At 47.8% G+C, this 20,350-nt stretch overlaps 1 protein-coding gene across 2 annotated transcripts in view; it reads left to right on the top strand.

The window, feature by feature from the left end:
* Positions 1-20,350, top strand: part of Lhfpl2 (LHFPL tetraspan subfamily member 2) — a 154,099-nt gene that overhangs the window by 47,436 nt on the left and 86,313 nt on the right. The window lies entirely within an intron of this gene.

Raw genomic sequence — 20,350 nt, 5'->3', positions numbered from 1 at the left:
TCCTTGGGAGAACCCTGTCACCTTTGTTCCTCAGAAGGGAAGACAGGAGCTGGCGAGAGACTGAAGTAGAAATCTCAGGTGTCCAGAGATGTAAAATTACTTGCCTGGGTTACTAACTCAGAATGTGGCCAAGTTGGTCCTCAAACTTTTCCCCCATTGACTTGTGTTTATACAGATCAGGGATTTTTTTTTTAATGGTTTCTGCTAAAATTTGTTAATGTGAATCAGATACAAGGATGTTAGTTGTGTTGCTCAAAGTCCCAAGTCAGGCTAGTAGTAGCTGATCAGAAGGGCAGATGCAGCCCTGAGCCACTTAGCTCAATTCTGATAGCTCCAAGTGAGCTGGAAAAGGACCAAGGTGTCTATTTTCTGGACGCCTTGGAGCTGGGGTCCACCTTCACAGTTCCTCCTGAGGTTCCAGAACCACCAGGGGGAAACATGAAGTGGCCAAGGTGTCCTCATTTACCTATGAAGCTCCTTTAAAGGTGGGCTGTGGAGGCCATGCCTGGGAGGAGGGTAATAGGATCTGCCCTGGCTCCTATTAGAGGATGGAGAAGAGGTCCTGGGATGCCTTCTTCCCGGCCTCCATTATAGGATGGAGAAGAGGTCCTGGGATGCCTTCTTCCTGGCCTCCATTATAGGATGGTGAAGAGGTCCTGGGATGCCTTCTTCCCGGCCTCCATTATAGGATGGTGAAGAGGTCCTGGGATGCCTTCTTCCCGGCCTCCATTATAGGATGGAGAAGAGGTCCTGGGATGCCTTCTTCCCGGCCTCCATTATAGGGTGGAGAAGAGGTCCTGGGATGCCTTCTTCCCGGCCTCCATTATAGGATGGAGAAGAGGTCCTGGGATGCCTTCTTCCTGGCCTCCATTATAGGATGGTGTAGAGGTCCTGGGATGCCTTCTTCCCAGCCTCCATTATAGGATGGTGAAGAGGTCCTGGGATGCCTTCTTCCTGGCCTCCATTATAGGATGGTGTAGAGGTCCTGGGATGCCTTCTTCCCGGCCTCCATTATAGGATGGAGAAGAGGTCCTGGGATGCCTTCTTCCCGGCCTCCATTATAGGATGGAGAAGAGGTCCTGGGATGCCTTCTTCCCGGCCTCCATTATAGGATGGAGAAGAGGTCCTGGGATGCCTTCTTCCTGGCCTCCATTATAGGATGGAGAAGAGGTCCTGGGATGCCTTCTTCCTGGCCTCCATTATAGGATGGAGAAGAGGTCCTGGGATGCCTTCTTCCTGGCTCCTATTATGGGATGGAGAAGAGGTCCTGGGATGCCTTCTTCCCAGCCTCCATTATAGGATGGAGAAGAGGTCCTGGGATGCCTTCTTCCCAGCCTCCATTATAGGATGGTGTAGAGGTCCTGGGATGCCTTCTTCCCGGCCTCCATTATAGGATGGAGAAGAGGTCCTGGGATGCCTTCTTCCCAGCCTCCATTATAGGATGGAGAAGAGGTCCTGGGATGCCTTCTTCCCGGCCTCCATTATAGGATGGAGAAGAGGTCCTGGGATGCCTTCTTCCCAGCCTCCATTATAGGATGGAGAAGAGGTCCTGGGATGCCTTCTTCCCGGCCTCCATTATAGGATGGTGTAGAGGTCCTGGGATGCCTTCTTCCCGGCCTCCATTATAGGATGGAGAAGAGGTCCTGGGATGCCTTCTTCCCAGCCTCCATTATAGGATGGTGTAGAGGTCCTGGGATGCCTTCTTCCCAGCCTCCATTATAGGATGGTGTAGAGGTCCTGGGATGCCTTCTTCCCGGCCTCCATTATAGGATGGTGTAGAGGTCCTGGGATGCCTTCTTCCTGGCCTCCATTATAGGATGGAGAAGAGGTCCTGGGATGCCTTCTTCCTGGCTCCTATTATGGGATGGAGAAGAGGTCCTGGGATGCCTTCTTCCTGGCCTCCATTATAGGATGGTGTAGAGGTCCTGGGATGCCTTCTTCCTGGCCTCCATTATAGGATGGTGTAGAGGTCCTGGCATGCCTTCTTCCTGGCTCCTATTATGGGATGGAGAAGAGGTCCTGGGATGCCTTCTTCCCAGCCTCCATTATAGGATGGTGTAGAGGTCCTGGGATGCCTTCTTCCCGGCCTCCATTATAGGATGGAGAAGAGGTCCTGGGATGCCTTCTTCCTGGCCTCCATTATAGGATGGTGTAGAGGTCCTGGGATGCCTTCTTCCTGGCCTCCATTATAGGATGGAGAAGAGGTCCTGGGATGCCTTCTTCCTGGCCTCCATTATAGGGTGGTGAAGAGGTCCTGGGATGCCTCCTTCAGCACTAGTTGGCTCCCTGGACATTGGAAGCTTAGCACAATTTTAGAGTGTGAGAGAGATGAGAAGCCAAGGTAAATATTGCCCAGTGGCCTCCTGGGATAATGTGGTTCCTGTAGTTGGGGTCACCTGTGATTATACCTTGCCAGACAGCGGTCAGAAAAATTGATAAAATCTCCAAAGGCTGCAGAGGAGCTTATGTGGAATTAAATTCCTACAGTTGCCTGCATTGGCTTACCTGTGGACAAGAAACATTTTGGACTCAGGCCTGAGTCCCTCTACTTTTTTGACCAGGGGTATGGAATCCCAGACAGAAGTAAAGATCAGAGGTATTGGCCTTTTCTGTGGCTCTTTTTGTTGTTATTTCATTTATTCTTGGCCTGTGGGCCCTTTAAAATGATGACATTCTTCCTGAATGGTTTGGTGGCATCGTCTGCCCTACTTAGTAAGAAGGATTTGATTGGCTTCTTTGCCAACAAACATCGCCGTGCCCGTGGAAGGAAAGAAGAAAGCAGGTCTTGTGACCAACTTTAACTGACTGTGTGGCAGACATTTTATTTTAAATTGGTATATTGCTTGTGAAGTTCAAGGCTTTCAGGCTGGTCTTGTTTTATATGTGCTTCTTTAAATTCTTATATCAAGAACTTTAGATGACTATAAGAAAATACTTTCATTGCTAATAATGAAGGTCAAGGTTGAACGGAGTGGTTGCAATCATCCAGCAGTTGCTTGTTACTAAAGCGACAGCTGCTAGGTTTCTTCCCACCACAGATGAAAGAAATAAGTTTATTGAGTTTAAAAGCCACTGAGCTCCCATTAGGATGCAGGGGGAAAAAAATTAAAAGAATATTCTAAGTGTTGGTGTATAGCAAAAGAATGTTCCAGTTCTTTGTATTGAGATGCCCTTTTCCAGGGCATTCTGAATAATTGCTAGAAGGTATGATGTATGCCATGTGAATAAGAGAAGATCCTAAGTTGAATCGTGGGAGAGACTGTAATGATCACTCATAAAACCTGGAAGTTTCTGATGCGGTCCCTGCTATGTGGCTGAATGTAATAGGGCTTTGTAATGTAATAGGCCTTCCATGGACTCACCACTAGGGCACATGGGCCATGTTGAGTGGTCACACATGTCATCACAGACACAGTTCTGAGGGTTGCGACTTTGTGATAACTGCCACACAGGGCAGAGGAAAGAAGTCTGGGAGATGTGAGCTGTGTGTGACAATGTTTTCGTAGGCCTGGGCATTCACTGCTGTGTCTGTGAAATGAACATATTACCACTCTGTGTGCTTCTGGAAGACCTGTTCAAATAACACTCCTCTGAAGGCAAGACAGCTGGGCGGTCAGGTGGGATAAGTCCAGCTCTTGTCAGTGTGTGTGGACTGCTCTGTCACCATGAAATCACATTAGAGCTACCCAGTGAGGTGGCCCAGTGACCATCCCCGTGTTAGACAAGACAAAAACTAGCCTGCCCAAGGAAGACAGTGTGAAATGGAGGGTTGCTGACCCACTGTGGGCCCTGGGTGCTGAGCTAGGTAGGTCACGTGATTATATTCACACAGCAAAGTGGAGAATTTGGTGCTTATTAAACTCAAGAATGTGAACTACAGGATTGATGGTGTTCTTCATTCTCAGATCTTTTAAAGAGGTAAAGCATTGTGTGTAAAACGTGCCTTGTCTCTCCTTCCACATTACGCTCTGAGGTTCCTGGCCTTTTAGACCACTGCGAGGTGTGTGAATGTGAGTTATACTGCTGGTTGGTCAAGCTACTCCCAACTCATCCCCAGCCTGTAGTGTCTCCGCCTGTAAAAGAGCCTATCTCATAAGACTTTTCTGTCTGGTCCACTTGTGTAGTCCTGGTACCTAGTAAGAGGTCAGTCCGTGCACAGTGATGAAGAGGAGGATGAAGCAGGGGCTAGGTATGATGATGAGTGATGCTGCAATGGTCTCCAGGGCCCTTGAGGGTTTCCACCCTGGAAGGGTCTGCTTCCCTGAACTCACGGGTGGCTGGGTAACTTCACAACTGAACACACACTCCCGAACCTCCCCTGCTCCACACTCTCTATAGCTTCCTGAGTTTCCAGGAAGAACAGCTTTTGGGTCTCATTGTCATCTGTTTCCTATTTACTCCACATACTCCAGTTTAAGCTTTTGTGATTATTCTGCCCCCTCAAACAGTGGAAGTCCCTGGACCTGTACAGACTCCATGGCTTCTGAAGGTCAGTGGCACCCTACAGCCTCTGTCTAGAGTGAGCCCTCTAAGTCATCATTTAAAGATGTATAAATGTGTGTATCTCCAGCAAAACCAAGCACTTTAACATTTAAAAGTGTGTGTGTGTGTATGTGTGTGTGTCTGTCTGTCTGTCTGCAAAGGTATGTGTGGATGCACGTATCATGCCTAGTGTGTGGAGATCGGAGGACAACTTGTGGGAATCCTCTCTTTCCACCACATGAGTCCTGAGGAGCTAACGAAAGTTGTTAGGTGTGATGGCAATTGCCCTTACCCACCGAGCTATTCTGTTGACCTCAGGTAGTAGTAGTAGTAGTTGTTGTTGTTGTTATTGTTGTTTGATTATCGTTCCTCCTCCACCTTCTCCTGCTCCTTCCTCCTCCCCCTCTTCTCTTCTTCCTCTTCCTCCTCCTCCTCCTCTTCTTCTTCCTTCTTTTTTCCTCTTCCTCCTACTTTTTTCTTTTTTGGTAGTGGGGGACAGGATCTCACGTATCCCTGGATGGCCTTAAACTTAATACGTGCAGGAATGACCTGGAACTTCTGACCCTCCTGCCTCTACCTCCCAAGTGCTAGACTGTAGGTTTTCGCCATGCCTGTTGATGTGGTGCTAGCAATTGAAACCCAGAGTTCATGCTAAGCAAGCACTCTACCAACTGAACCTTAGCAGAACCAAGTACTTTATGTCCCTCTGTGTCACTGGACCAGATGCCATCACTCTGCATTTCCTTGAAACAGGTAGAGAACGGCCCACTGAGTACTCAGCCCTGAAGGCTCATCCTTCACTTGACAGTGGGTGGGATCTGCTTCCCAGCAAAGCTGTTGCTCTGTTTTCCTTTGTCTCCCTTGAGAAGTTACTGGTGCCAGCTAACTTTCTTCTTCCGGTACCTTGTATGGAGAACTGGGGGGCGGGGGGATCTCAGGAGGCTTCTGTTAATTTAATTTTAATCAAAACTTTGTGAAAGCCACAAACCCTTCTCCCCGACTGCTCTTTGGAATTTAGAAATATCACTGAGTGGTGACACCAGATAACTTCATCCTGCTCTAAGATTAAAGAGCTTATTCATTGTCTAGAAGTAAAACCCCTTGTACAAGTCATTACCCCTTGGACAGTAGATATGAACCCGGCAACCCGGGTTCAGTCTTCAGGACCCACATAAAGATGGAAGGGGAGAACCAACTCCGTAGTGATGACCTCTGACCTCCACATGTGCACTTTTCATCATGTGGATGTGAACACACACGCAGTTAACAACAGCAATAACAATAACATTTTAAAAGCCATTTCTTCTTAGCCAATAAGACGTGAAATGGGAACGGAATAGTTCTCTTATTTTAATCCTGGGGTCCCTGCTTATAAAAAGTAGCCCAGGGCTAAGGAAGAATCTAGTCTGAATTGAGCTAATGGCCTGTTTGCTTCTTTACCTGTTGTGGTATTTACTTCATGTTACTGCTAATCCTGCTACTTCCTCTACCGTAGCTGTCTTCCAGCAGTTAACTTCTGATTCACACCGATGAGGAAACTCCAGTAGTTTATTTTTCCTTCCCCTAAAGATCCCCTTAGAGTCTTTGGTTTGAAATACTGAGCTGGAATGTAAGTGAAAAGTTTTCTTAGTAAATGAAATTTCAAGGCACAGCTTTTCTGGAGCTTTTCTGGGTTCTGACCAGCCAGTCAGGCCCATTGTCAACAGCAGTTGAACGTTTGGTGGTGGGCACTTCGGGTTGACCGGCATCTTTCTGATGTGTTCCTGACTGGTTCAGCCGTGGCCCGAGGCTGGTGGTTTAACCTGTAGCACAGGGAAAGGGCTGTACTATAACAGCAAAAGGGCCAAGCTTGCCTCAGTTTATAGGCCATGGGGTGGAGGTCATCAGTTTTCATCTTTCTCCTTTGCAGAATCAGATTCCCAAAGGTGGAGGAAGTAGGCAACCCTTTTGTGTGCCGTTTGAATTACGCTTCCTGTTACACTGAGTAGTCTTTCTCAGAAGGGTCTTCTCAATGAATATGTGTCCCCTCCCCGTTGTGGCTTCTAGGAGCAGGGGGTGGGGCTGAAGGCATGAGCCCAGGTGGTGCTCACACATGTTGGTAGGTCACGTGTGACGGGAGCAATTGGGAGCAAGCCCGCTGCGGGGCACCCAGCTATGCAGATGGAGAGGAATGGAGTGGAAGACACCTTCAGGAGAAGTACACATCCATCTCTCGCCTTGATCTTTTGCCAGAGGAAAGCACATTTCCCCAGGCAGAAGCCCCTTTGAGAGAAGACTGGAGTGTTTGTCTCTGTGCCTGTCTCTTCCTTTCCCTCCCCCCTCCCTCCCTCCCTCCCTCCTCTCCTTCCTCTCCCTTCTCTCCCTCCCTCCTTCACGTCTCCCCTTCACACTCTCCCTCTCCACAGATGCATCTCAGCCCTTCCTAAACATGGTTAAATCCAACCATTTTAAATGAAATTGAAAAGCAAAACGGAACTCTCCACAACAGAATATTTCCTCTGGCAAGGGAAGGAAGTTGTCAACTAAACTTCTTCCAAGGGTCCCCAGTGGGGAAAGCTAAGCCAGCCTCTCTAGACTCTTGTTGGAAGAACCCCATCCTCATTCCTCCTTGCTTCTCCCCACTCCCCAGTACGTTTCTTTTCTCTGTGCGAGTATATACACCCATGTGAAGGTCAGAGACATCTTTGGGAGCTTGTCCTGCCTTCTGCCTCACGTGAGGTACCCCTTCTGAGCTCTCCAGCCCACACGTTTCTGAGGATGCGCCTATCTCCAACCCCATCTCACCACAGGGGCACCGGGGTTACTGAAACATGCTATGCCATCCAGCTTTATGTGGGCGCCGGGAATCTGAACTCGGTTCCTCATGCTTGAGAGAGAGAGAGAGAGAGAGAGAGAGAGAGAGAGAGAGATCCATTTATTCCTGTGATTGACATCTTGGTTTTGTCTGTCAGAAAAAAATAAAATAAATGTGCTGGCATGTCCTGTCTTTGAATCGATTCTTTTCTGCAGGTGAAATGCAGCAGCCATGCCAGAGAAGGGAGTATAATTAATACCTTTGTGAGTCTGTCCAAGTTCTGAGAAACTATTCGGACTCAGTTATGCTGGTGTTTGCCAGCTGAGGGCCAGCCAAGCCTTGTGCTTGTCTTTCCTTCCCAGAGGGCATGACAAGGAGAAGAGTTCAAAGAATGAAAAACAGAGAATTCATTAGGGTAGCATTTGGGGGTCAGGTAAACATCGCTTTCGAGTTTCATTGAAAAATTCCAGAAAAGCCGAGGGCGAGGTCTCCGGGAGACTTGTTACTGGAGTGTAGCACAGTGGGAGTTCTTCTCTTTAAAAATGTCAGGAAATGCACTAGAATACCACTTAGGGAACTGCTAGCCAACGCAGAGAAGGATACTAGACCCAGGATTTCTTTCTTCATCTGAGAAGTAGGGAGGACACAGAGGCGCTCCTCCCTGGCGAGCAGAGTCCATTTCTTTATTGTGCACTGGCCACTTTCCCTCTAGGAGCTGTGGTGGCGTTCACCGAGCTGGGGTTTAAATCCAGACAGCACAGACCTGCCCTGGAGACAGCAGCATGCATGTTCTTGGGAAGCCAGACATCTTCCGCGGCTCTGCCATTAGGGGTATAGGCTACCTTCTGGCTGTCCATTTGGGTGGTGTTCCATGCCCGGCTTCAGGAAACATCTCTTCCCTCAGTCCAGGGAGCCAGGGCTAGGATGATGCAGTTTCTCTGGAAAACATCTTCCAGGAACCATTTAGGTGCGTAGCTTCCGATACCACTGCGCTCCACTCCATCTGGAACTCTTATTTCTCCTTTGACTTTAAAAAGAAGTTGAAACCGTCCCCATTGACGTGGAAAGAAATGAAACCCTGGGTTAAGCAACTTGAGGAGATCGTGGAATTTCTGTCCTGGAGCTCTTCAAAGTAGAACATAAAAATTAGGTCACTTAAGTAAGTCTGCTTGGAGGGTGACCAAAATGGCCTTTTGCAGTGTTCCAAATGTATTAACCACTCAAGTTAGTATTCACATATCACCAGAGAGGCGGAATAGTCAGTCGTTGGTTAACTTTAAATACTTGAGTTCTGCGGGTCTAGAAATGGCCGTGCCCTCTCTCCTGCCTTGGGTCGTGGTACTGCTTTTGAACATTGAGGGGTGAGTGGGAGGGAGAAAGTAACGGGGAGTTTTCATCTTAGAAAACGGCATGTGATCCCTTCAGAGGAGGCCATGAAGAGGACGCTTTGCTTGTGGGGTGGAGCCCAAGGAAGCCACCAAACAGCCACACTTCAGTATCAGGACACTATCCATGAGGGACTGTTGCTGGTCATCAGGATGTTTAGATCTGTGCCACAGAGAGCTCTTCACTCTAAAGGGTTAAGCAGATTATCAGGAACAAGGCTTTAAACGCAGCTGGCTCCAGTATGTGCCTAGAATGATAAAAACTGAAACGTCGCAGAAAAGGTTCTTTGAGGAACGCCAAACCACAGTGAACCTAGTTCTTGGTGACTTGCAGAATTCCCACTGTCCCCAGGGCCATCTCCTCCTCCTTCAGTAAACTGCATCCAGCTCTACCTCCTACCACACAGTGGCCAGCCCATCTGCCTCCCTCCCACTGACCTTAAAGAGAAACTTCCAGGGCCTCTGAGCACTCACCAAAAACCATGTGGAGGCTTTCTTAGCAGTGGAAATGGAAAGCCATGGAGGTCCTTATCAGAGAGGAGTCCAAATGGTAAAAGTCTCAGTTTTTATTTTTATGCTTGTGGGTAATTTTGAGAACTCTGACGTTTTCCCATGTTTTGTGGGGTAAAGATTTTGGGAATTATATTTACATCTTTATTTTTAAGTCTTTTAAAATTTATTTTATCTTATGTGCATGAGTGTTTTGCCTAAATATATGTATGCCACCATATGAATGCCTGGTGCCCATAGAGGTCAAAAGAGAGGGTTGGATCCCCTGGAACTGGAGTTACGGATGGTTGTGAGCTGTCGTGTGGGTGCTGGGAATGAAGCCCAGGTCCTCTACAAGAGCAGCAAGTGCTTTTAACCTCCGAGCCATCTCTCCAGCCCCTTGTCTGTTATTTTTGAGACTAGACCTCTCTGTGTACTCAAACTGGCCTGGGACTTTCCAACCTCCTGCCTCAGGCTCCTGAGAGGTGAGATTACAGGTGTGAATCAGTCCGCCCAGAAAGATTTAGGAACTTAAATTAGGAGGTTAAATGTCCACCATGATTCTCTCTCTGGAAATGGTTCAGCTGATGGAGTTCATCGTGTGGAGGACTTTCTCAGGGACCTGCCTCTATCTTTTTATTCTTTGTATTTATTTCTCTCTCTATGTTGCTGAGGCTGGTCTTGAACTCCCGGCCTTAGACAGCTCTTCTGTTCAGCCTCTGGAGTAGCTGAGACTGTAGGCCTGTGTCTCTGGGCTCCACTTTCTCTGTCTTTTTGTTTTTTTTCTCGGGTAGGTAAAAATAAAGGCGCGAACTCTTGAGCTACAACCTGTGGTTTCAGGGCTGGTTTCTTTCTTTGATTCAGCTTTTTGGAGCACACTCAATAAAGTGAGGCCGTGAGTTGAGTTCCTTCTCCTTTGCAACTTCCCGTTTGTTTGAAGTGAGTTCTGCCATGTAGTGCTCTCCCGGTGTTTGTTTGCTTACGGCAGGGCCTTAATTGCTTGTGTGACCCTGATAGAGGAAACAAAGAAGGAGGCACCATTGTTTACTTTGTTCTCAGGGCCCTCTTGTCCCCGCATTCCCAAGGCACATGGGGTCCACCAGGCCGGAGGGACCTGGCTTGTAATGTGATGCCAGGAACACAGAATTAGGATTGAATTCGTGATATTTCTGCCTCGGTGGTTCTAGCATGGGGATAACATGTGTACCGTCATGCCTGGCCCACCGGGATGTTTTTGGTCCACCTGGGTTCCCTGGACTGGAGTTTGCTCTCTGAAGGAATGTTGTCTGCATCAGCCTCTCTCTGAGTGTGTTCTTGCTGTGACGGCAGCTTTGGGTTACATGGAAAGTGCTGAGGTACTGAGGTGTGTGGCGATGGAGTAGTTGAGGACAGGCCCAGGTGTAGGAAGAATCAATCCATCCTACCACCAATGGCCTTGCTTCATTTAACAAATGGTCTGACGTCTGAGCGGAAGGGTCTCTGAGGAAGATTTTCAGAGGCTTCAACGAAGCACCTGCAACCCTCTGGCATTGAAGAAGCCTGTGGAGAAAGAGGTTTAAACCAAGTGTAGCTTATTTACCATTGACTACAGCCGAATCTGCTGTAAGTCAGTAGCTGTTAATAAGTAAAGATTTTTTTTCATAATAGGAAAAACGTTGTGGCCTCTCACTCTGTTCTGTTGTTGTTGTTGGATGAGGAATGCATCTAAGACCTTGTTCAGGAATCTGCAGCCTGCTAACACATTGGACCTGAGAACGGAGGTGATCAGGCCAAACTCAGGGGCCAGCCACTACGTGGGCCAGTCAGTTGGTGGGTGGTGCTCTGTGGCCAGACTGTACTTATAACCCTGACCAGTTGCTGCTTACGTGTGCCATGGGTTGGTCACAGCAGGGGTTAGAGAGAGCGTGGAGGAATAGTCCGACTCAGCCTTTCTCCTCGGGACCACGGAGAGCCTTTGTCCTAATGGAGGAGGGCTTGGCATCTCATCTTGGTGTATGGGAGACCTATTTGACATCTCGATACTCACTGTCAGTGGGTCTCCTCCTTTTAAAGGCAAAACTTCATCCTCTGAGTTAGAACGGAGCCCAACTGTTTCAGTGAATAGGTGCTCTCCAGGGCTTGGTGTGGACATACCCCTCCCCTACTGTGGAGAGCTGGGAGAGGACTAGCAGTAAGAGAAAACTGGTTCTGCTTTTACTTCATTATGTCTTGTTCTAGTTTCTCAGTTTGTTAAATGTCATTTTGTAATTAAAATTTGAAGCATTTGATTTTTTTATTTGATTGCACACAATATTTAAAAATTTTAAAAATTCTAATTAAATACTTAAAATTTTTCTTTCTATTATTATTTTATTGTATGTGTATGGGTGTTTTGTCTGCATACATTCTGTGCTCTCCATATATCCCTGGTGCCTGTAGAGGCCAGAAGAGGGTGTCAGGGCCCTTGGAACTGGAGTTACAAACTGTTGTGAGCGGCCATGTGTGTGGTGGGAATTCAACCCATGTCCTCTGGAAAGGCAGCCAGTGCATTTGACCCTTGAGCCATCTCTCCAGCCCCAGCACACAGGAAATTTATGAAAATTGTTTGGCAGAAGGAGGGCACATAAAGTATGATTACAATGCTCAAAATTCTGCGGGAGTGGATCTTTACTGCTAACATGGGTAGTTCCTCTGTGTCTGAGCAGAAATTGTGATTACTGTATGGGGCCTCAGCAGGGTTCCATCCTTCTCCGGGAATCACCTGGATTCAGTTATTTATATTATTATTTTTCTGTGAAATTAGCAAGGATGAGTACTCTGGGGTGAGTGAACTATTTCAGGCACTGGGTAATGAGAAAAGTATTTGCTGTCCTTTCCACAACATGTGAACATTACAGAATTCTAAAGCTTGCTGATCTCTGAGCCTCTGCTGCCCCCCCCCCCCCCCCCCCCCGCTGGCTCCCACCAGAACCAATTCCTAGACAGTCCTCAGCCAACTGGAAAACTGACCACAAAAGTTAGGATTCCATTGCGTTAATTAGTTCAAGGGCAGTGGCTTCCAAAGTCTTTAACACTGTGGATATTTTCTTCAGAATTGTAAGTGGAATTCTAATCCTGGGAATGGGGGAGATGAAAGCAAACTGTCCCGGTTGTCGCTCAGGGGCAGTTCTGCCTCCTCCTGTTCTTACTCAGCTGGACTATGGTGCTCTCCACCGGAAGAGCCTCTCTGCAGGCACCTGCGGCGATGGAGCGCCCTTGGTGTTGGCATGGACCCAGCCTGACTGCTGTAAATGGGATTTCGGTTGTGTTGTCTGCTTCCCGTCACTGAGGCTGGCCGATTGGGTGGGTATGGTTATTGTTGAGCTCTGTAGTCCCTTGCAAACTTAGAACCTCACTGCCTCAGCCAACCGGCGCCTTTTCTGACTTGAAACTTTTGACCTGTACGTTCAGCTCAGCCTCTGACTTTGGTTCCAGCACCACATCTGTCAATCCTTCTTTTTTTTTTGTCTGTGCGGGGACAGTTTTCTTCTAGACTTGATTTGTAATAACTCATGGTAGTTTCTGCTCTGTTCTGTGTCTGTTCATGGTAGACATTCACATTCATGGACCTTGTAGGAATGAGCATGTTCTTTTTCTAAAAGCCCATTTTGGGAAACCAAGTTCTGTCTGTTTTCATTTCCCCAATGAGTAATAAAAAGTAATACTGGATAATTTTATACTGTCAGTAACCTTGAGGTATTTAAGTTTTGAACCAACTAGAGTAACTCAGAGCTCTACAAAAGAAGAACACAGCCTTGGATAAATGGTATGTCCCCAGATGGTCATTGGGCGGCACTAAAAGTATTCTACCTCACTACTGGGAGATGTTCACATGTCCTGTAAACAGTTGGTGAACACTGGATACACAGAGTTATTGGTTCACATGTCATAAACAGTTGGTGAATACTAGTTACACAATTATTTGTTCATTGTGGGAGCCTGTTTTCAGCTTCCTCGTGGCTTTACCCAGCAGGTCCCCAGACCTGAGTGCAGGTGTCTGAGATGGTCTGCACTTGGCTGTGCTGGGGAGAGGTCTTTTGCTCCACCCCTTGGCATCTCTGTAAATACCCTGGGGCAGAGACAGTCAGGGCCTGTTGGAATAGGTTCCAGGCCCTCTCAAGGCTATCCTTTATTTTTTATCTGTTTATCTCCACACTCTAAATCCTTCTATCTAATATTTCCTGTTACTCTTACTCAAGAAAACTCTGGGGAACTGTGGGGTTGGTGGGCAGCCACCCTGCAGTTCATATACCCTGTAAACAGTTGGTGAATACTGGGTGCACAGAGTTAGTTGTTCACATGTCCTGTAAACAGTTGGTGAACACAGGATACGTTGAGTTATATGGCTAAGCCTGGAAGAGGTGAGAGGGTGCCGATTTTCACCTGCACCCTCTCCGTCAGTGAACACTCTGTGAGATTGATACTGTTACTCTATTTACACAGTAGGCAGCTCTGGCCTTTCTTGCCTCACCCATGTCCCCCCCCCCCCCCCCCCCCCCCCGACTCCTGGCTCAAGTCACCTCTCACGTGCTGACACATTTTCAGACAAAACTGCCTGTTCTAGACACTTTCCTAAGTTTCAGACCAGCTGCCCACCGAAGGTCCCTTTAGCAACAACAGGCTTCTGCTGCCCCTCACCCTCACCTTATCTCTGGATTTCCTGTCATCGGCCTATACACGTGCTTACTAGTTGATGCTTAGTGAGAACTTGGTCCTTCTCCTGTGCTCTTCCAGATGTGTTGGAGTCATGAGTCACAGGGCAAGCACACAGAAAAGATGGCATCTTAGTGGGGCTAGGGTTCCAGGAGATGGACAAGCCACTCACCTGTGAGGTGTTATCTGTATGAGACTCCACCTGCCTAGGGGACTGCTTAGCTCCAGCTCATTCTACTGTGTGGTGGCTGTGAGGCCATGGTGGCAGCCTCCAGGGAGGACCAAGCAGCCAAGAGAGCAGATGTCAGAGACCCAGAGGGTCTGTACTCTTTCGACCGGGGCGGGGGGGCGGGAAAGGAGGTGACATTTGAATGGAAAGGGGAAATAAATACATAGGAATCTGGGTTTGTGGGATTCTGCTTCGTATATGTGATTTTGGAAGGGTCTCCCTCAACCTTTGTTGATCTTGCCTCATCCAAAACTGACTTGGGGTGAATTTTGTGGTGTTTGTTGGTACAGCTCATTAACGCTGGCTAAGAGATGGATGGAAGGCCCGGACAGGGGGAGTCAGGCAAGGGCCCAGGGTGTGCCCAGAGTGCCCAAGCTCTTTGTTACTGCACAGGGTGTGTCGTGAGGTATGGCCCAGAGCTCCATGAGGAGACCTAGGCAGGGTGCACATGGAAGAGGAAGTGCAGGCGGCTAGCACTATTGTGAGTCTCAAGTAGAGTTCCTCGTCAGAGTGGGGACAGATGTAGAAGCCAAGCAGTCATGGAGGAAATGACTTGGGCCCTCAAAACTGAGGTTGGGAGAAGACAGAGCTGGAGGTGAAAGTGGAGAAGAGGAAGGCAGAGCAACCCCATGGCCTATGATGGGGGAGCATCCAGCAGGCGCAGCACCAGTGTGTGGCGACAGGCATGCTGCAGGAGGACAGATCCACTTCCCTGACTGCGAACTCCGTCCTTGAGAAAGAAAAGAGGGAGCAAGACCTGTTGCTCGAATCCTAAATGGTCTTATAATAAAACCCCGGAGCCAGATATTGGGGTAAGTGCTGAAAGGTCCGAGAGACAAAGGAACAAGCCACGGCCACTTCTCACCTCGCCAACTCCATGAATCCTCTGCCTGGATGCCTCTGAGTCCTCAGCCAAAAGGCTCTAGTTCCTGTCTCCTCCGGCCGTATATGCCTTTCTCCGCCCAGCCATATCACGTCCTGTCCCAACCTTCCTAGTGCTGGGATTAATGGTGTGTGTGCTTCCCAAATACTGGGGTTAAAGGTGTGTGCCACCTCTGCCTGGCTCTGTTTCTCTCCTAGACTGGGTCAATCTCATGCAGCCCAGTGTGGCCTTGGACTCAGAGAGATCCAGATGGATCTCTGCCTCCTGAGTGCTAGGATTAAAGGTGTGCGCTACCACTGCCTGACCTCTGTGTTTAACTCTGTGGCTGGCTCTGTCCTCTGATCCTTGGGCAATCTATTTCTTAGACTACAAACAATATACCACAAAGACCAAGTATTTTCCCAGTTTCCTCTCCTGAGCTGCCTGCTTGGGAACCTCTCCACATCTCCCTTGTGTCCTTTTCTGATCATAGAAACAGTTGCCACAGGATTCATGTTTCTGAGTGCTGTTCCAAAGCCCCTGCCATTTCACACATTCTAGAAAAGAATGATGGCATGTTACACTGTCAGGAAGGGACTTGACCAAGGAGGCCTGACCATTTGAGGGAGAGAGGTTGGCTTTTAGCCTGTGCTCCTGACCTAAGACAAAGGTGGGGGAATCTTGAAAAACAGTTGGGAAGCACTTGCTGGGACTCCATTAAGTGAAGGGATATGAGTTTAACGAGGACTTGGGTACTCCAATGTGGGTGAACATTGATGTAGCGTAACAGTTTCCTCGGAGACTGAAACATTCTATCCTGCAGGAATCGCCTTAAGCAAAGAAGGTAAACAACTCAAAATAGCTTCAGGAAGTCCCTGAAACTGACCAGATTCACTAAGCCCCTCCCTGCCAGAGTAAACAATAAGAGCTCAAAGTTTTTCTCAGAGAAGAACTGAGGCTTCAAAGAGGAAAAAAAGCTGCTAAGATGTCTCTGAGACCAGACTCACTTCCGGGGGGAAGCAGAAACCAGCTGAGCTGCCTGGAAGACAGTTAGACCAGCTGAGGCACCTGGAAAGGACAGTCCAACCTGTTGAGCTGCCTGCAGGCTGTGCAGTGTGCTCCGCGTTCCCAGCTTTGTGAGCTGTCACCGTGCTGGGGTGGCTTTGGTGATGCAGCTGTCGGAGTCATTTCTGCTCCAGTAAGGGACACCAATAAAACGCATTGGGTCACCAAGTTGGACTTTGGTGGCATCTGTACTTTGGTCTGTTGTGGGCTCCCTGTCTGGGGTCATTAGATGTGGGTGTTGCATCTTCCAGGAAGTTTTGTCACACAACAATTGGGGATGAAGTGCGTGTGCTAAGGGACTCTCCAGGAAGCTCTGGTGACTTCCATGTGCCCCTTGGGTGTAACTTCGATTTTAATTTGCTTGCCTTCATTTTCTCTAATTTGACACAGCCTCCTTCTTACTTTTCCACAGGAGTCTGTAAATACGGTGGTTCACTGTGGTTCTGTTATGTGTTACTGGGTTGAGTTTTAAATAACATATCCTTTCCTATGGTGTGGTGTTCCTGGTTAGGCTGGCAAGTTGTTCCAGGAGATTTTCTGAGTAAATCCTCATTTCATTGTGTCTTTTTAAAGGGACGACAGATTTGTCTTGTTTTCTTATGGTGTACCTGTTGTATAAAGTGGATGTCACTGTAAGTGTCATGGCTGAGAATGTTTTTTAGGATTTATTTTTATTAATAAAGTATAGTGAAGGTTATTGATAAAAGCACTATCATGGGCTTTATAATACTGTTTAAAGGTTCAGAGGCCCTTTTTTCTGTTCTGACACAGTTTTTTTACTTTATTTGTTGGAGACAATGTTTCATGTATCACAGGTTTGGGGGTAAGGGGCTAGGGGTGAGGGGGTGGGAGTGAGGGGGGTGAGGGAACGGGGGATGAGGGGGTGGGGGATGTCTTCCATTCACTATGTAGGCAAGGATGACCTTGAACTACCTTTCAAGTGCTGGGATTACAGTTGTGTGTTGCCATGTCTTGTTTATGTGGTGCTGGGGGTCAAACCTAGGGCTTTGTATATGCTAAGCCCTCTGCCTTTGAGGCATACCCCAAGCCCCTGTGGGACCTTATGTATTTCTGGGCTTTGTGCTTCTGAAAGTGGTAAAAGCTTAGTTGTAATGCTTCAGAGCAAGTGGTGTGCAGAGGGATTTACTACTCCTGACAGAAGACAGTCAAAGGGTAAGGCATTTCTCAAATGGGAGCTGGTGTGTCTCCATGGTGATGGTGTGTCTCAGTGGTGATGATGGTGTGTCTCAGTGGTGATGGATGGTATATCTCGGTGGTGATAGTGTGTCTCGGTGGTGATGGTGTATCTTGGTGGTGATGATGTGTCTCGGTGGTAATGGTGTGTCTTGGTGGTTATAGTGTGTCTTGGTAATGGTGATGGTGTGTCTTGGTGGTTATAGTGTGTTTCAGTGGTGATGGTATGTCTCTGTGGTTATGCCCTTGAGTGTGCTTCCCCTGGGGAAAGATCTCAGATTTCCAGGAGGAACCATGCAGGCAGCACAGTCTCTGGATAGTAGTTCATAGATTAAATAGGCTGTTTGCTGGACTCCAAGATTTATAATGGCAGCCATCTTGGAAGCGCCATCTCTACTTTTGGGATCTATGCCTTGGCTTATGCGTGTGTCCATAAGTCCCTTGCTGGGAAATCTTTTTAACAAGTGAATATTCTTTATTTCCACATTTAACCTTGGCATCTGTTTTTGGAAACATTGGTCTGTTATTACTTAAAGTGTGTGCCTAGGTTTGGAATGCAGACTGCTGGGAAATGTTCAACAGGGAGAACCTGTCAGCACTTACAGTCCGCATCACTCACTGCGGCCACCTGTCTACCTTGGCACGTCTCCAGGTGTGCAGCACCCACCTGTATGCCTGCAGCCGCTTGTGTCTGTCCAGTTGAAGTCACCTGTTTTGAACAAGTAGTTGGCGTGTTCGGTACACATGGCTGATGATGGACACTACAACAGTTTGCATTACAAAATGATTATATATTTATAGTCGAGGATACGACGAGGCAAGGCTGTTAAATCATCGCCTCTGGAGGAAGGCTTTCAGAATTACTGTGCACACTGGCCCCTGCCACTCTCTGCCCTGACACGAACTTAGAAAACTGTTGGAGGGTAGGAGTTCATGGAGGCTGGTCCAGACGGACACTAGCATTTTGGAAAGACACTCATTTTAAGTTTCCCCTTGCATTACTGTAACGTAATCCTTACCCCACAGCCCTTTGCTGCCTGCTGGTTCCTGTCTGCCTCCTCTACCTTCTCTTTATACCACAATTCTTGGAGTCGTTTCTGCCTCATCATTTTCTCTACTCCTAGTAAGCCAGTGCTTCTCTCCACCCTGTGCCGGCTCTTCTGTGGATAGTCTGCAGGAATTCTTACGTAGTTGTAGCTATGGTTTTTTATTCATGTTTCTTATTCACAAATTTAAATATTCATGAGCTTTCTGTTCTGTCCCATGTGCTGTACTGTATGCAAGAAACAGAGAGAATGCCAATGGGTGGTGGTGGTGCATGCCTTTAATCCCAGCACTTGGGAGGCAGAGGCAGGTGGATCTTAGTGAGTTCGAAGCCAGCCTGGTCTACAAAGAGAGTTCCAGGACAGCTAAGACTTAGTTACACAGAGAAACCCTGTCTCAAAAAAAAAAAAAAAAAAGAAAGAAAAGAAAAGAAGTCAGAATTGTTTTATTCTCACACATTTATAGCCAAATATTAGAAAAGGGGTCACGGCCATGTGTGTGAACATGATCCCACCTATGTGTAAACAACAACTGTGGTGTGATGCCCAAACCTGATGTGCTAAACCACAGTCTGACTGAGTCTCACTTGCTGCTGCGCGTGGGTAGACTGTTCTGAGGTATCCAGAGCTGAATGCAGACATACTCTCTCCCAGCTCCATGCTGACACTGGATGCAGACATACTCTCTCGCAGCTCCATGCTGACAGTCCCATGCTTGCTCCAAGGAGCTGTCCCACCCTGAAGAGTAAAAGGAAGCGTTCATGATTTCCAGACTTGACTTGGAGTCCACAAGGTCGTGAAATTGAGTCATCCAGCTCTGCGCCTGAGTGGCAGGGCAGGCGCTGTGGAGGTTCCAGTTCCCAGCATTTCACATGAGTGAGCACAGCCAGCCCTGGGCCGCCTGCCACCTGCTGCGTTTGGTAGACAGGTTCCTGAAACTTGACACTCTCCTGTCTTTCTTTGAAAACCCTGCAAGTTTCAGCATCCCTCCAGTGACTGACCTACTTCTTTTCTTTTCTTTCTTTCTTTTTTTTTTTGACACTACATGTCAGACACAAGTGTGAGTTTGTTGCGGACTACTCGGAGAACGCACTTGAGCAACTCCCCGCCTACTCTCTTCTTTAATAACTACCAGGCTGAGCTTTGAACCACAGTTTATGCTTTGGACCCAGAACTGGGGCACTGTTCTCTGTGTTTGTTATGCTGAACTGCCCTTAAAAACGTGGAGAAACTTCCCCAAGCATTTGTTTTACCAACAAAGCCCAGTAAAGTAGACTTTGGATAATTATCCCTTGAGTTGACTTGTGTAAACAGAGCCATAGGGAACTTTGCCGCTGGGAATATAATGAGCCCTTCTTTGTTAGGGAGAAAGGGTAGCCTTTGAGAGTTTAGGAACCCTTAGTGTGTTTTGCTGTTAGCTACTCGCCTTCAGTATTCGCCTTCATGCTATGTGTCTTCCAGGTACATGTGAAGATGTGTGGTGATTTTAAGTAACACATCCTGGTTGTTGAAGAATTGTCTCACTGAAAATTGACTAGGTTTGGAGCCAGAAAGTTCTAGACTGAGGGCTGGGGAGCTGGGTCAGTGGGCAAAACTCATGTCATGCCAATGTGAGGACCTGACTTCACACCCCAGAGCCCGTGGGAAGCCAAGCATGACAGTGTACCTCTGTAACCCTGGGTTCCTTTAGTGAGAGGGGAGGTGGAGAGGAGAGAATCCTTGGAAATTTGCAGGCCATCTAGTGGACAAGAGTCCTTGTATCAAGGTGGAAGGTGGGGACTGACACCTGAGGTTGTCAGGCATAAACACACACACACACACACACACACACACACACACACACACACGCACACATGGAGATTTTTTTTTTAATGTAAAGAGAATATTCTGTTTTGAAGACCAGATTGTTCTATGTAATAATTTTGTGACCTAGTTTAAACTGCTCACCTCCCTACTCTGAAAGGTAGGAAGGAATAATAAGTGATGTGCGTCTCCACCCACACCACAATCCCCTTTTGTACATAGCCTGGCTCGAATGAGAAACTGCGCTGGACGGGGCCCTGATTATCTGCCAGGGTGGCTGGAGCGGACTAGCTCAGGTTTCAGGAAAAGACTCCCTGTTCAAGGACAGTTACT

This window comes from Peromyscus californicus, unplaced genomic scaffold, assembly GCF_007827085.1.
Source record: "Peromyscus californicus insignis strain IS unplaced genomic scaffold, ASM782708v3 Scaffold_18__1_contigs__length_77618521, whole genome shotgun sequence".
In the NCBI taxonomy this organism is placed as follows: Eukaryota; Metazoa; Chordata; class Mammalia; order Rodentia; family Cricetidae; genus Peromyscus; species Peromyscus californicus.
This window is presented reverse-complemented; position numbering and strand designations above follow the sequence as displayed.